Source organism: Sus scrofa, chromosome 5, assembly GCF_000003025.6.
Source record: "Sus scrofa isolate TJ Tabasco breed Duroc chromosome 5, Sscrofa11.1, whole genome shotgun sequence".
Taxonomy (NCBI): domain Eukaryota; kingdom Metazoa; phylum Chordata; class Mammalia; order Artiodactyla; family Suidae; genus Sus; species Sus scrofa.
The window spans coordinates 6,056,429-6,071,361 of NC_010447.5; the positions used below are offsets into that span (position 1 = coordinate 6,056,429).

The 14,933-nt window shown below is 50.1% G+C and overlaps 1 long non-coding RNA gene across 1 annotated transcript; it reads left to right on the forward strand.

Annotated features, from left to right (window-relative positions):
• Positions 5,693 to 13,357, forward strand: LOC102166296. The gene is made up of 2 exons (XR_002343866.1): positions 5,693 to 6,114; positions 11,268 to 13,357. It is a non-coding gene; the product is annotated as an uncharacterized LOC102166296 (long non-coding RNA).

Genomic DNA, 14,933 nt, shown 5'->3' on the forward strand with positions numbered 1-14,933 from the left:
TACACGTGTTGGATTTGCCTTTTCTTTGTTACTGTGGGATTGCATTATAGCCCCCAAACTCTGAGCTGAAATACGTGACTCAAAGCAAGCCCTTCAGGCATAGATGTGGGGGTACCATGAGACATGTAAATTCCAAGAATTCAGAATCACTTGGGAAACAGATATACGGCAGCAGGAGTGCGATGCAAATGCAGAGGGCGGACCTGCGTGTTCTGGGCCAGCAAATCTTGAGGTTCAGTGTTTCCACGGAGCAGCTGGAAAAGGAAGGAGCATTAGGAAGCGTGGCGGTGAGGAAGAGTTGGTGCAGATTCCACTGGCTCCTTGGCACCCTGACTCCCAGTGCGGTGACTGCTGCAGCTTTGCCAGCCCATGCAGGAGGGGTGGGAGCCTGTTTTCAGAGATGACACCACAGCTGCTCCAGATGAACCCACAGCGTTATTTCTGGAACAAGCAAAAATCATTCTTTCCAGCCCAAAGCTGATTGGTTTTGACGCTAAAGTCTACAGAAGGGTGTGCTCTTGTGGCACAGCAGGTTAAGGATCGGACACGGTCACTGCCGTGGCGTGGGTTCGATCCCTGGCCCTGGGAACTTCCACAAGGCTGAGGGCATGGCAAAAAAAAAAATGAAAGAAGATGTCCAAGCCATAGCTCCCTTCCCTCCAGCAAGAGAAGAAAAGCCAGTCACACCGTTGCCGAGAAGGTAGGAAAAGCTTCCTGTCATGTATGGGCTGAACGGTCCCTACTCCACCCTCCTCAAAATTCAGGCATAGATGTGTGACCTATGTCCTAACCCCAGTGCCTTCAAAAGTGATTATATTTGGAGTTCCCGTTGCGGCTCAGTGGAAACACATCCGACTAGTATCCATCAGGATGTGAGTTTGATCCTTGGCCTCGCTCAGTGGGTTGGGCATCCAGTGTTGCCATGAGCTGTGGTGTAGGTCGCAGACGCGGCTCGGATCCCGAGTGGCTACAGCTGTGGCTGTGGTGTAGGCCAGCAGCTGTAGCTCTGATTCAGCCTCTAGCCTGGGAACCTCCATATGGCGCAGGTGCAGCCCTAAAAAGCAAAAAAAAAAAAAAAAAAAAGTGATTGTATTTGAGGAGAGAGCCTTTAATGGGGTGATTCAGTTAACTGAGGTCATAGATGGGGCCCTAAGCCAATGTGACTGATGTCCTTACAAGGAGAAAAGCTGAGGACAAGGACACACACAGAGGGAGACCATGTGAGGACACAGGGAGAAGGTGCACAAACCAAGGAAAGACAAGCCGCCCTTGCCAAACCGCATTGATCTTGAACTTCTGTAAGAACATAAATTTCTCTTGTTTCAGCTGCCTAGTTTCTGGTACCTTGTGGCAGCCCCAGGACACGAGGACATGGCCCAAGAACATGACATGCAGTTGGCAGAATTCCTTGATCAAAAGACAAGGTGGAGGTGTTCCCTCCCCCGCCCCGCCCCGTGGTGCAGTGGGATCAGTGGCATCTCTGCAGCCTCAGGACTCGGGACCAAAGCTGGGCTCTAGGCTGCAGTTGCAGCAATGCCGGATCCTTTAACCCACTATGCCAGGCTGGGGAATGGAACCCACACTTCCACAGTGACCCAAACCGCTGCAGTTGGAGTCTTAACCCATTGCACCATAGCGGGAACTCCCCCCCGCCCATTTTTTAACTAGTAGGGTTTTTTGTGTGTGTCTTTTCAGGGCTGCACCCATGACATATGGAGGTTCCCAGGCTAGGGGTCGAATCGCAGCTGTAGATGCTGGCCTACACCACAGCCAGCAATGTCAGAGCCAAGCTGCGTCTGCAACCTTCACCGCAGCTCGAGGCAACAGTGGATCCTTAACCCACTGAGTGAGACCAGGGATCGAACCTGCGTCTTCATGGATGCCAGTCAGATTCATCTATGCTGAGCCAAAACAGGAACTCTGACTAGTAGATATTTTTGATGGTTGAACAAAACCACTGCTCTCTGTCTCCATGCAATATGTGCATGAGGGAGAAGGGCTTGAGGTCTCTTTGTTTATCACCGAGAACTGAAGCCAGGGGGAACAGATGGCGTGTGTGTGTGTGTGTGTGTGTGTGTGTGTGTGTGTAATTGCCCCATTGCCTTTTCAACATAGGGAGGAAAAGCATGTTGACATCAGCTTTGCTGGAACCTCAAATATCTGTGCAACATCCGTGCAATAGCAGAGGTTGGGCACGAGTGTCTCTCCACCGTTTCCATTACTCAGAGACCCGCTTGGGGTCAACAGTGTGCCCCTCGCTTTGATTGGGTGGTAAAAGTGTTGGGGACAGTTGTGAATGAAACCAAATTCAGGTCTCGACTAAACAGAAAAAATCCTATACTGAGTTTGCTAAGATCTGCAGCACCAAAAATTCCCCGGTCTGTGAAATTGCAAAGCAAAAGGAAACACTTTGTGCTGGTTTGGCTGTCGCATCCCCAGCTGGAAAAATTATGGCCACGGTACCCAAGTGAGACTGGAAAAGGCATTAAATTTGTACAAGAAGCTATTTTGAGAGAGACCCCATTCATGTAACTCTCATTACGGTATATTATTATAATTGTTCTGTTTGTATTGGTTATTGTTTTCATCTCTTATTATGCTTTATTTATAAATTAAACTTTACCATAGGCATGTATAGAAGGAAAAAACACAGTATATGTAGGCTTCTGTGCTTTCTATGATTTTGGTCCCCCCCTGGGGGATGTGGAAGGTATTGGTTAAGGGGTGACTACTGCAATGAAAACAAAATAATACTTTTATTTATGTATTAGTTTTACTTATGTACGTTTTTGGCTGCAGCCACGGCATATAGACGTCCTGGGGCCAGGGATGGAATCTGAGCCCCAGCTGCGATCTATGCCACTGCAACAGCCATGTCAGATCCTTAACCCGCTGTGCCCCAGTGGGACGCCAGCAATCATTTTAGCTAACATTTAGCAAAGCCTTCTTCCCTATGTGCTCAGCATCTTGCATTTTCACACTCTAATCTTTACGATGAGTTTTTATTTTTTTGGTGTCTTTTGGCTGTGCCCACAGCATGTGGAAGTTCCCAGGCCAGGGATCAAACCTGAGACATAGCCGTGTCTACGCTGGATCCTTAACCCACTGAGCCACCAGGGAAGTCCCTTAAAATAAGTTTTGGGCAGGTACTTTTAGTTGGACTTCGGGGTAAGGAGGCTAAGGCCACTGAGGTATGCAGGACCACAGCCTGGCTGTCCAGCTCCACCCACAGGCATGCTTCCTCTTCATTGTGTTGCCGGGCCAAGGGTTAAATCAGTGACACATCATTAGCTACATCTAAAGGCTGTGCCAGAACTTGAGAAAAAAAACCTCCAAATCCAAACGCCAACAGAGAGACACTTGCCAGAAACACCCCCACATCCGGAGGGGGTGGTGTCATCAAATTACAGTGCCTGGGACCACACTGCAGCCTCCTGGGGAAAGCTTCGGAACCCAGATTTGACCCAAACACCCAGAGGGCCCTGTATGAATCAGGGTCTGGGGTGTGCAGGACAGGCTGCCAGGAAGGGCAGGCAGGAATCTCGACTCTCTCAAGCAGGAGTGGACAGTGCTGCCCTCAGGCAGAATTTCTTCTTCTTGGGGGACCCCTCAGTTCAGCTCTTTTACAGAAAGTCGACCGATCCCTGACATTAATCACAGCTGCAAAATACCTTCAGGGCGGCTCCAGGCTTAGTCTTTGATTGCGTAAGTGGAGACCAGAGCCCAGCCATGTGGACATAAAATTGACCATCACACCAAGGGCCCTTAGGATGTTCCAACTGAGTAGAAATGAAGCCTCAGCAATGACATGATCCTGTTGTTCGAAATGCATCTTTCCCTGGATTTAGGATGCTTGACATGTATCCTAAATTCAGGGAAAGATGCATTTAGGAAAAGCAGGAAACCTGTCAGGATTTGAAGTTGGTTTTAAAATTATTATTGTTACTTTTTTTTTTTTTTGCCACACCCGTGGCATGCGGAGGTTCCTGAGCCAGAGATCAAACCCGCATCCCAGTAGCTACCCAAGCCACAGCAGGGACAACACCAGATTCTTAACTTACTGAGCCACCAGGGAACTCCCTGTTACTTTTTTAAAGTAAGGTTTTTTGGTTTTGTTTTTTGGGTTGTTTTTTTTTTTTTTTGGCGGGGAAGGGGGGGGCTTTTTAAGGCCCCGCCTGCAGCACATGGACATTCCCAGGCTAGGGGCTGAATCAGAGCTGTATCCGTTGGCCTACGCCACAGCCACAGCAATGCCAGATCCGAGCCATGTTTGCGACCTACACCACAGCTCATGGCAATGCCGGATCCTTAATCCACTGAGCAAGGCCAGGGATTGAACCTGCATCCTCACGAACACTAGTCAGATTTGTTTCCAGTGAGCCATGACGGGAACTCCAAAAGTAAGTTATTTTTTTAAAAACTTTTTCAGGGAATTCCATCGTGGCTCAATGGGTAACAAACATGACTAGTATCCATGAGGACGTGGGTTCAATCCCTGGCCTCACTCAGCGAGTTAAGGATCTGGCATTGCCATGAGCTGTGGTATAGGTTGCAAACATGGCTTGGATCTGGCGTTGCTGTGGCTGTGGCGTAGACCAGCAGTTGTAGCTCCAATTTGACCCCTAGCCTGGGACCCTCCATATACTTTTAATCTCATTCCTTATGCTTTTAATCTTTTAATCTTTCAGTCTTTTAATCCTCCATATGCTTTTAATCTCATTCCTTGATGACATCTGCTCATCTAGCATTTATTACTACCCATTTCCAGATCCTCTTCTGTAAAGTCATTGGTTCCTGTTTCAATTCTCTTTATTGTGTTGATTTGTGGGAGTTTCCTATGTATTTTCAATACAGAACTTTGTCATAAATTCATATCACAAATATCTTTTCCTACTCTGTGTTATCTTTTTTTCTCTCTTAATGAACAGAATTTTCTTTTTTCTTTTTTCTTTCTTTTTTTTTTACCATTCTGTGGCCCGGTCTCTCCCAGGACAGGGATCAGATCCAAGCTGCAGCAACACTGGATCCTAAACTCACTGCGCCGGGCCGAGGATTGAAACCCCATCCCAGCGCTGCAGAGATGCTACCAATTCTGTTGTTCCACAGAGGGGATTCCTGAACAGAAATTCTTAATTTTAGTGTAGCCTAGTTTATTAATCTTCTTCTTCTTCTTCTTCTTCTTCTTCTTCTTCTTCTTCTCCTCCTTCTCCTTCTTCTCCTTCTCCTCCTTCTCCTCCTCCTCCTCCTTCTTCTCCTTCTTCTCCTTCTTCTTCTCCTCCCTCTCCTCCTCCCCCTTCTCCTCCTCCTCCTTCTCCTTCTTCTTCTTCTCCTTCTTCTTCTCCTTCTTCTCCTTCTTCTTCTCCTTCTTCTCCTTCTTCTCCTTCTTCTTCTCCTTCTTCTCCTTCTTCTTCTCCTTCTTCTCCTTCTTCTTCTCCTCCCTCTCCTCCCTCTCCTCCCTCTCCTCCCTCTCCTCCTTCTCCTTCTTCTTCTCCTCCTCCTCCTTCTCCTCCTTCTCCTTCTTCTTCTCCCCCTTCTTCTCCTTCTTCTCCTCCTCCTTCTCCTCCCTCTCCTCCCTCTCCTCCTCCTCCTCCTTCTTCTTCTTCTCTTGTTTTTGTCTTTTCATGGGCTGCACCTGAGGCATATGGAGGTTCCCAGGCTAGGAGTCTAATCGGAGCTGTAGCCTACACCACAGCTCACAGCAACGCTGGATCCTTAACCCACTGAGTGAGGCCAGGGGTCGAACCCACAACCTCATGGTTCCTAGTTGGATTAATTTCCGCTGTGCCGCAATGGGAACTCCTAATCGTTTTCTTTATGGTTGGTGTTTGTGTGTCCTCTTTAAGAAACTTTTGCATAACCCAATGAAGATATCCCCTTGTTTTCTTCTAGAAGCTTTGTTTTTGCCTTTTCTGATTGTTTGATTCTTCATACACAGGGAATTGATATTTATGTTTGATGTTAATGTCACTGAATTCAGATTTGGCTGCTCGTTGCTCGAGAATCCAATACTGAGAGACAAGTGTTGGGTAAGATGCTTTATTGTGGAAGCTGGCAGTCTTGGCGAGGAGGCAGACTCATGTCCCAAAGAACCAACTTCCCATTGTTGATCAGGGGGTAAGACATTTCCGTTTGTTTGCTTTTTAAATTTTATTCAGGTATAGTTAACAATATTGTGCTAATGTCTGCTGTACAACAAAATCACTCAGTTATACATATATATTAATTTTCATATTCTTTTCCATTATGGCCTATCCCAGGAGATTGGATCTAGTTCCCTGTGCTACACACAGTAGGACCTTTTTGTTTACCCATCCCATGTGTAATAGTTTGCCTCTGCTAATCCCAAACTCCCAATCATTCCCTCCCCCACCTCCCCTTCACCTTGACCACCGCAAATCTCTCCTGTATGTCTGTGAGTCTGTTTTTGTTTCATAGATATGTTCATTTGTACACTCCACATATAAGTGATAGTATATGGTATTTTTCTTTCTCTTTCTGACTTCATTTAGTATGATAATCTCTAGGTCCATCCATGTTGCTGCAAATGGCATTATTTCATTCTTTTTCAGGACCGAGTGGTACTCCATTGTCTATCTTTAGACCACATCTTCTTTATCCATTCATCTGTCAATGGACATTTAGGTTGTTTACATGCCTTGACTGGTGTAGATAGTGCTGCTATGAACAGGGGAGTGCATGTGTCTCTTTGAATTCGAGTTTTGACTGGATATATGCCCAGCAATGGAATTGCTACATCATATGGCGACTCTGTTTTTAGTTTTTTGAGGACCCTCCATACTGTTTTCCATAGTGGCTGCACCAGTTTACCTTCTCCGTGTAGGAGGGTTCTCCTTTTCTCCACGCCCTTGCCAGCATTTATTATTTGTAGATCTTTTTTTTTTTTTGTCTTTTTGCTATTTCTTTGGGCCGCTCCCGCGGCATATGGAGGTTCCCTGGCTAGGGGTCTAATTGGAGCTGTAGCCGCCAGCCTATGCCGGAGCCACAGCAACGCTGGATCCAAGCCGTGTCTGCAACCTACACCACAGCTCACGGCAACGCCGGATCCTTAACCCACTGAGTAAGGGCAGGGACTGAACCCGCAACCTCATGGTTCCTAGTAGGATTTGCCAACCTCTGTGCCACGACGGGAACTCCTTCTGCCCATTTTTCAATTGTTTTTTTTTTGTTGTTGTTGTTGTTACTGAATTATATGAGATATTTGCATATTTTGGAAATATATTTTGCATATTTTGTTGGTCACATCCTTTGCAAATATTTTCTCCCAGTCCATAGGTTGTCTTTTGGTTTCGTTTATGATTTCTTTGCCTGTGCTCAAGTTTATAAGTTTGATTAGGTCCCAATTGTTTATTTTTGCTCTTATTTCTATTGCCTTAGGAAACTGAGCTAAGAAAATGTGAGTAGAGTCTATGGCAGGGAATGCTTCAGGGGCAAGAGTTTTGCTGTTGTTGGTGTTTTGGGTTTTGTTGGTTTGTTTGTTTTGTCTTTTTACATCCAAACCTGAGGCATACGGAAGTTCCCAGGCTAGGGGTCGAATCAGAGCTACAGCTGCCAGCCACAGCCACAGCCACAGCCACAGCAATGCAGGGATCCAGCATCTGCGACCTACACCATAGCTCACAGCAACACCAGATCCTTAACCCACCAAGCTAGGCCAGGGACCGAACCCACGTCCTCACGGATATTAGTTGGGTTTGTTATCGCTGAGCTGTGACGGGAACTCCAGGGCAAGAGTTTTTAAAGGAGAATTTCAGGGGTGCTGAGGCAGGGCAGGGGGGCGGCTATATGCCGAACAGCACAGTCAGCCCTGGCAGAGTCGAGTCATCTTGAAATTGGCCATGGGTGGTGTGATCAGCCTCAGCTTGATTGTTTTAAGTGCAGTTCATCTTCAGTTCCAAGGCTGGTTTGTTCCCTTTTCCTTAAGCTCATTTCCCTGAATTGTGTAAAATGGAGCCGCTTATGTATGGCTGCAGTCTGGTCATCACATAGTTAACTTCTTCTACCTGGTGAGGGTTTTAGTATCTGTAAGATAGCTCAAAGGCTATGACTCAGAATATTTTCTATTATCCTTGAGGAGGAACTAAATGTCCTTGACTTTGTTTAATTTCTACGCTATTATTATTTTGTCTTTATTTTCCTTTGCCTCTGTAGTTTTTCATTTTTCTGATTTGAATGTATTCTTTGAGTTTTTCTACAGACAAGAGGCAGGCAGAGGACAAGGGCGGCAGGGAGTGCATCTGTCCTGGGAAACCCATAGGGTCCTGCTCCGTGACCTGGGGAATAATGTAGAAATTCACTTATCCTTATGGAGAGCCCATTGACTCAACACCATTTATTAAAGATGTATGTTCTTGTCACTACTGTTGTTTGTGAACGCTTACAGTTTACTTTTCTTATTTCAACTCTTGTGACCCTTCGTAAAATTTTTCTTAAAACTGAAGGACCATGCATGTGCGATGAAGCAGGGGCTGGGCAGCTGCTACCCTGAAATCAACCCCATTTGCTGAGCCCTGCAGTGTGGCTGGCACTGCCCAGGCCACATGCCACTTTCCTATTTAAAACTCACCCAGACTATTGTTCACCATCATCCCTCATCTTCAGGGGAGGAGACTGAGGTTCAGGAGCCAGAGGATTTGCCCAAAGCACACAGACAGTACTCACATAGCAGAGCTGGAACTTGAATCCAGGCAGATCCGGCTCCAAGGCTGTTTTGAAAGAGGATGGTGATGATGGGGAGAATGGTGATGATAATGCTGATGATGCTCATGGTGATGATGGTTGTCATGGTGATGGTGGTGATGGAGATGATGGTGATGGTGGTTGTCATGGTGATAGTGGTGATGGAGATGACAGTGCCGAGCCTATGCATTTAGAGGCTGACTTTACACTTCTTAGAGCATCCTGCATCCAGAGAGGCTGTGACTCTGGTCCATTTTTCCTGACTAGCCCAGGCTGGAGGACAGGGACTTGGAGGACAGGGGCTCAAAGCCCAAAGCCCAAAGACAAACCCACCTGAGAGGAGACATGCTTCAGAGTGGCTGAAGCTGAGATATTTCTGGGGCCCCCTGGAGGAGGCAGGGACAGGGCTGGGGCTGGTGGGGAGGTGAGGGAATCTCTCTAGAGCTCACCCAGAACACCTAAGGCCCTTTGGAAATGGCAGGAGTCTGCCTTTTTGATTTCTTCCTCTCATTTAGAAAAATACCGCATCAGGCCAGGGGAACCCAGCCATGGATCATAGGCACATAATTGGTATTTAATCTGCTGTTCTTGTCCATTTGGAGAGGGTGGAGCAGCAAGGGAATCTGCCAGAACTGGAGCCAGATGCCCAGATAATTTGGTTAAGGAGGGCTGAGTGTCCTGGGAGGGCCTAGGAACACGAGTCCTGCTGGCTGATGGGGTCACCCAGTCCGCCTCCGTGGGGCCCTCCCTGCCCTGGCCCCCAGGTGACCGGAACTTCACCCTGAACCTGGGAGGGAAGGATGAGTATTATTTCTAGTTTGAGGATGAGGAAGCAAGTTTTGAACGGCCCACAGTCTCCTGGAGGATTAATAGCTAAACGAGGCTACACCCAGGCAAGCCCAAGGCAGGGGACTGGGGGTGGAGGGTGTGCGGTGTCGGCCGTGACCTCTAGCGCCTTCCTCCTCTGGCCTTTCTGCCCCTCCTCTCTCTCTGTGCCCCCCAGGGGTCCCCAGGGACAGATTCAGGTCCAGGGAGCCTGCCTCTCAATGCTGCCTGAGTGCAAGGAACGCCTGTCACCCCTCCCACGTGTACCCATGATTCAAGGAACAATTTAAAGCCCTCCTTTGGTTCCTAAATGGTTGGCACATTCTGAGCAGCACTGTCCTTTATCCCGCTTTTCTGAGGAAATTTTTTTTTTTTTTTTTTTGCTTTTTAGGGCCACGCCCACAGCATATGGCAATTCCCAGGCTAGGGGTTGAATTGGAGCCACAGCAATGCCAGATCTGAGCCTCATCTGCAACCTACACCACAGCTCATGGCAGTGCTGGATCCTTAACCCACTTAGTGAGGCCAGGGATGGAACCCGTGTCCCTGTGGATACTAGCCAGATTCGTTTCTACTGAACTATGACGGGAACTCCTCTGGGGAATGATTTTTAAGTTGATTAGGGGATTTTCCTATCTCCTGATTTTTTTTTTTTTTTTTTTTGTATTTTTTCCCCCTTTTTAGAGCTGCTCCAGTGGCATATGGATGTTCCCAGGCTTAGGGTCTAATTGGAGTTGTAGCTGCCTGCCACAGCCACAGCCACAGCAGGTCCAGGCTTCATCTGTGACCTACACCATCGCTCACGGCCATGCCAGAACCTTTAACTCTCTGGATGAGGCCAGGGATTGAACTCACATCCTCATGGATACTAGACAGGTTCTTAACCCCCTGAGCCACAACTGGAACTCCCCTCCTGATAGTTTTGTTTTACTTCAAATAACAGGTCAGAGCAGCTTAGAGTTGGGTAGGCAGAGAAAGTCAGATTCGCCCAGGAGCAGCCTGACTCTGCCTGTTGGTGAGACAGCGATAATCCTGTTGGTGAGCTGTGGGCCCAGCCCGAGGCCTCCCACAAAGACGAAGTGGGTTCCGAGCTCGGGCTGCAGGTGTGCACCCCCCACTCTCCACGCACACTGGCCTCGCCCTTTGATGGGAATTTCCTAATGAGAAATGCTGTCCTGATCCTGCTGGGTGTGTGTCCAGCTGCACAAAACAAGGTCAGCATGAAAGTCTGCGCTTGGCGTTTCCAGAGCCCTTGGGGTCCAGGCACCCCCAAGGTCCAACTCAGCCCCAGCTGCCAGCCTTCTCTGGCTGCGGCCCCCACCTCTCTTCCTCACCTGCAACCTGCAGGCAGGCTTCCAGCCCCATCCCACGAGGCTCAGCAAGGGCGAAGCCGTCAGGGTGTCATACCTCCTCCCCGTGTGTGGTCTCCATTTTCACCTCCCGGAGACTCATTTGCTCGGTGAGTGGAGGCCTGGAAGGACTTGGAGCCACGCCAGCCCCGAGGTGGGTGCTCAGGGGCCGAGAGCCGTAACGAAACGGCCAAGCCGGGGCTCCGCTGATGGCAGAGGACGGGGATGCAGTTTTTTGGTGATGAGATGAAGTTCACGTGTTATGGCAAGATGAGAACCGTTTAAACGTGAAATTTTTCTTTTCCCGTCTGGGCCTCCTCTCCCGCTTTGCGAGTATCCTGCTTCTGCATTAACCACGCTCCTTGGGAGGTAACATTCCTTCTTAATCTCCTCCAGGGCCCACGGCTCCTTCGGCGATAACCTTCCTCCTTGATCGTGTAAGAGGCCACCGATGACCCGTGACCGACGACTTGCTTTGCACACGGAGATCTGGGTTGTGTCAAGCCATTGGACCTATAACCCTTCGTCTCGAAAGCTGGTGTTACTGTGCCTTGGCCTCTAAAGGGCAGGACAGTCCTCGGAGCTGTTTGAAAGACTGTTTCCCGGGTTGTCATCCTCACGGTGGCTCGAATGAACTTTTCCATTTCTTTCTTAGATCGACTATGGATTCATTTTTTTTCATCAATGGTGGTTAAGGACCCGGGCCCCCATCGAGGCCGTTGGTCATCGGCCAGCCACAGGCCTGCATCCCGGACAGGCACTGTCCCCGGGAGGCCTGGCCGGGGCTGTGTCTAGCCTTTGGCAGGGCAGCTGGGCCTTTGGAGAAGCCACTTGGCAAGATGGGACATGCTGGGGACACATTCGCCCTCCCAAACCAAGGAGGCGGGAGGACGCCCCGTGCCCAGGAGTCTCATCATCTTGCTTGGTCTCGATGCTGCCTTTCGACGGGGGACCCCAGAAGAAGGAGCTGGGGGGGATCCTTGGGCAGCCCCCACAAGCTGCCACACAGCATCTGAGCTTTGCAAGATGGTCCCACTGTGTTGAAAACAACCACTACCCCGGTACACACGCTAAGGAAGCCAAGAAGTCAAACGAGATCTACCGGGCTGAGCTCCCGCTATGAATCTGGCAGCCCGTCCACCCTGAGAACAGGCTTTGCAGCAGTGATTATGCTTATTTCTGCTTCAGAGAGGTGAAGCGATTCACCCAAGGTCCCACAGTGGCAGGGCCGGCGGGGGTAACCCCAGGAGATCCAGGCCAAACCTTCCCCCCCGACAGCCGACAGCCGAGCCCCAGCCCATGAGACTGACTCCAGGCAGGAAGGGAGATGTTTTAGGCCCCAAGGGAGGGCTCAGGGAAGCCGCCTCCTTCCTCCCCCCACCAAAGAATCCAAATCTCCCTTGGGGTGGGCCACACCCTGCCGCCACCTCGGCCTTTCCTGCAGGTGGGGCAGGGAGTCTCATTCCAGCTTCAGGAGGAAAAAGCTGAGGCTCAGAGAGGGCAAGGGGCTTGGCCAGGACCACACAGGCTCAGGGGCAGGACTTGGACCCAGGCCTCCGGAGGCTGAAGACAGAGAGGCAGCAGGAGTGGGTCCAGCCAGGTCTGGGGCTGGGCAGTGATGCTGGGTCAACCCTACCCGGCTCAGGGGGTGGTAAGGGCCAGCCATCTGGCCCACGAAGCTGGGGAGGGTGGACAAAGGACAGGGCTGGGGGAGCAGCAGAGGGGCCCCTGCAAGTCCCTGAGTCCGAGTCCTGCCAGGCTGTGAATCCAGGGGAACTGGCTTTGACCAAGGGAGCAACGTGGTGAATGCAGGGGCCCCAGGAGCTCAGAGCAGGTGTCTGAACATTGCAGTCTTGTGAAAACGTATCTAGGTTTAGATTAGCTTTATTTACCCTGCTTGATACGTGTTGTGATTTCTATGCGTGTAGATTCATAACTTGTACCATTTCTGGAAAATTCTCAGCCGTCATCTCTTCATTGGCCACTTCTCCTCTGACCCGGCCCTCGGGGACTCAGGTCAGACCTGCTCTTTTCCGTGTTTTCCATGCCCCTGTGCCGTGTTCTGAGCGATTTCTTCATATTTCTCTCCCAGCTCTGCCCTCCAGCTAATTCTCTTTTTTGTCTAATCCGCTGTTTAAGGCCCTCTGCAGTGAGAATTTAATTTTTAAAAATTGTATATTTAAAGGCTACGTGTTCTAATTAATTTGATTTTAATCAACCTGACCAATTTGCCTGCTCTCTTGTTCCCTGCTCACTGGTTTTATCCCGTATTTTATATTTCTAAAAGTTTGAAACTTGGTGGTTTTATATTCTAAGAACTGATAGCAACTACCTGCAGTCCTCCGTGTGGGGCGGGGTTAGGCTTACCTTTCTTGTGCATTATTTCAGTTCTCACTCGGTGTGTGCCTGTGTTTTGTAAATTGATATATTATTGAATTGAAGCTGGAAACCCAGAGAGTTCTAAATAGAGGATGCTTCGCTCCAAAGAGAATTTGCACTTGCTTCAGCCAGGAGTCAGGTGCCTGGATTAATCTCGGAGAGACAGCAGTGAGTGACGGCATGGAACGAGGTCTTAATTCTCTGCTCAGGAATTGAACCTGGGCAGCCTGGATGAGAACCAGGCATCCTAGCCACTAGGCGAGCTAGAGACTAGAATTGCCCCGATTTCTTGCCCCCTGTTGAAAGCAAGAATGATTCAAGGGGAGTTCCCGTCATGGCTCAGTGGTAACGAACCCAACTAGTATCCGTGAGGACGAGGGTTCAATCCCTGGCCCCGCTCAGTGGGTTAGGATCTGGCGTTGCCGTGAGCTGTGATGTAGATCGCGGATGTGGCTCGGATGCCATGTTGCTGTGGCTGTGATGTAGGCCGGCAGCTGTAGCTCCGATTTGCCCCCTAGCCCGGGAACCTCCAGATGCTGCCAGTGTAGCCCAAAAAAGACAAAAGACCAAAAAAAAAAAAAAAAAAAAAAAGATTCAAGGAGGCAAAGACTATGAAAACAGGTCAAAGTTTATTGTTAGCGTCTCAGTACAAGATGTGGGAGCGCACTCGGAGGAGTAGTTTATTTGTCAGAAGCCAAGCAGTGACACATGCACAGGTGCAGCGTCCCCCTGAGCCAGGAGCGCATCAGCAAGGTGATTTAAATCGCTGTCCCCCTCACGTGGTCTAGGTCACCTCTCCCGGGCGCTGCTCGTGCGGGGGGGATGCCTGCACCCGCAGGCCTTCGGCTGTGGGTCGCTGCCTCACCTCCGCCCGAGACAAACGGACGGCGTCTCCGCGCTCTGTGCTCTCCCGCGTGGGGCACTGCGTTTCTCACCGTGCACTCTATACCTGTGCTCACAGCCTCTGCCTCCATGAAACAGTCGTGCTTTCAACAGGGGCCACGGATCAGGGCCCTTCTGCTTTCAGCCTCTAGCCGGCCTGGTGACTAAGGGGCCTGGTTTTCATCCAGGCTGCTCAGGTCCAATTCAGTTCCTGAGCAGAGAATTAAGACCTCGCTTCCAGCCGCCACTCACGGCTGTCCCTCCAAAATCGCAGTGACCGTGTTTCCATGTGGTGTTTGTGGCAATATCCTGGGAACGTAGCTCCCGGGAGACCCAAGGCCCAGGTGGCAGCTCCCAACTCCCTTCTCTCCAGGCTCCGGGCAAAGGGGGCCCCCAGGGCTCTCCAGCCTCTGGCCCAGACAGCAAAGGGGCATCACCTGCTTGGAACTGAGACCGACCTCACGTCCCTAGGGAGAGAGTGCGTGTGGGGCAGAGGGTCCCGGCCTCTGTCCTCCTCCCTGTCCCCCTCCCTCTCTCTCCGCCCCATCTCTGGTCCTCTCCGTGTCTCTCTCTCCCTCTCACAGCTTCACTGTCCCCTGGCCTCCCTGCCCCCCACACCTCCCGGGATGCTCGTCCCCAGGCCCGCAAACCGGGGGGGCTGAACACAGACCAGGGGGCTGTACTCTTGGTTTAGCTGAGACCAGCTGCAATGTCCCGAGGCAAATTTCCTAGGAAACTGGGGCCAAATAAAGGCCAAATGGCAGAAAGAACTGAGGCCCCAAGAGGGGGAGGCCAGCTGGG